Source organism: Ornithorhynchus anatinus, chromosome 2 (genome assembly GCF_004115215.2).
Source record: "Ornithorhynchus anatinus isolate Pmale09 chromosome 2, mOrnAna1.pri.v4, whole genome shotgun sequence".
Classification (NCBI taxonomy): Eukaryota; Metazoa; Chordata; class Mammalia; order Monotremata; family Ornithorhynchidae; genus Ornithorhynchus; species Ornithorhynchus anatinus.
Window position 1 is genome coordinate 121696580 of NC_041729.1, and position 2227 is coordinate 121698806.

Consider the following 2227-nt stretch of genomic DNA (forward strand, 5'->3'; position numbering starts at 1 on the left):
TGCTGGGGTAGATACAGGGTAATCAGGTTGTCCCATATGAGGCTCACAGTTAATCCCCATTTTACAGATGAGGTAACTGAGGCACAGAGAAGTTAAGTGACTTGCCCACAGTCACACAGCCGACAAGCGGCAGAGTCAGGAATCGAACTCATGACCTCTGACTCTGAAGCCCAGGCTCTTTCCACTGAGCCCTTTACACAGGTAAGTGCTAAAAAAATGCCATTGATTGACTGAGTTGAAGAATGTTCAAAGATGCTCCTTGCCCTGGGGCTCAGAGGCTTCAGCCTTCTGAGACTCTTCATTAACCCTGCTGGTAAGGCTCCAGAAGCATATGCTGTCATTTATGAAACCAAACATTTTTAATTGAACAAGCCACTGTATATTTTCCAATCTTAAATTCTAGCATTTTTTCAATAGAATTTATATCTTCAAGGTGTGAAGGGAACAAATATGCATAGAAACTGGTGACTGCAGAACAGCATAATTCCCAGCTGCCATTTGTCTTATGCCGTAGAGTTATCTCCAACCCATAGCAACACTATGGACACATCTCTTCCAGAAGGTCCTATCTCTATCTTCAATCGTTATGGTAGTGTATCCATAGAGTTTTCTTGGTAAAAATATGGAAGTAGTTTATCTTTGCCTCTTTCTGCGCAATAAACTGGAGTTTTCACCCTCAACTCTCTCCCAGGCAGCTGCTGCCCACCTCAAGTGAGTTTAGACTTGTAGCAGATTGCCTTCCACTCTCTAGCCACTGGCCAAGCTAGGAATGGAATGGATAGGCCTCTTCTTGACTCTTCTTCCCATCCTCAAGACTGATAGAGTACTAGAAACTCTCCAGGCACGACCTTGAGAGGGGTAGCTAAATTTACATTGGCTAAATTGAAGGCAATGCCCAGTGCTTCCCTGAGCAGCCTGAAGAGAGGATTACTGACTGTACACATTCGTGGTTGGAAGGCTTTTCTCTCCTTCTGTACTTCTCCCTCCTTCATTTAAACACAAATTGACTGCCAAAATTCCAATTCCTTGTGAATGTCAATAAATACTGTGGACTCATTACTCAGTATCTATTTACTACCGATCTACTAATGGAACATTGGCTTTATCCTTGACATCTCTCTCGTTCAAACCACATCTTCAAAAATGAGTGTTTAATTTTTGTTGAGTCTATTTCCAAAACATCTTCAGAATTTGCTCCTGCTTCTCCTTCAAAACTATTACCTTGTTAGTGCAAGCACTTGTCATATCCTACCTCAACTACTGTATCAATATCCTTGCTGACCTCACTGCCTCCAGTCTCCCCTCTTTCCTCTGCTGTCCAGATATCTTTAAAAAAAAATAAAATATCCTTTTGATTCCTCGCTCCTCAAGTGCCTCAGATGGTTGCCCATTCATCTCAACATCAGATTCAAGATAGCTAAATCTCCCTCACTCCTTTCCCACTATAAAACAATCTGCACACTTTGCTCTTCTAATACTAATGTATACATTGCTATCTCACTCCACTTCACCTTTTTTGGAGTATTTGCTCACACTTTCTTTCCTGTCTGAAACTTCCATCTTGTACCAACAGACCAGCATGCTCCCCATCTTCAAAGGCCTACTGAAATCATATCACCTCCCGGAGGTTTTCACAGATAAATTTTCATTTCCCCCAACCCACTATCTTCACTCTCTACTGCTGAACTTAGAACACTTAGTCCCACCCATAACCATTTTAGTATTCCTCCAAGTTCTACCCATACAACATGTATGTATATAATCTTAAACTCAGTTGCTTCCCTTACCTTTAATTTATTTAAGTGTCCATTTCCCCCATTAATGTCCATTTCCTCCTTGAAAGCAAGTATCATAACTACCAACTGTATTGTACTTTCTCAAACATTCAGTCCAGTGTTCTGCCCAAAGTGCTCAATAAATAAAGCTGACTGCTATATTGACTGGAAGAAAGAGAGGAGAGAGTAAGATCAGAATAGAAAAAGTAGCCTTATAATTTGTTGATGACGTTATTGAAGGTGAGAATTTGAGATATAACCTGTGTGTGAGTGCAATGAAAATAAACTATGCACAGTTAACTTTGACTCCACATCATGTGTATGAAGAAGTTGTACTTTTATTGGTATCCTGACACTAGTGTTGCTTCCAGTATTTGGCTTGTATTTTAAATCTGACTCATGCATATCTAATACATCTTAAGATTCTGCTACAGAATTAATAGTAATGCACG

General features: G+C 40.4%; 1 non-coding gene across 1 annotated transcript; it reads right to left on the reverse strand.

The window, feature by feature from the left end:
- Nucleotides 1–721: 721 nt before the first annotated feature.
- On the reverse strand, nt 722–859 carry LOC114809395. Its single transcript, XR_003757182.1, has one exon. It is a non-coding gene; the product is annotated as a small nucleolar RNA SNORA7 (small nucleolar RNA).
- Between the last annotated feature and the right edge of the window lie 1368 nt (nt 860–2227).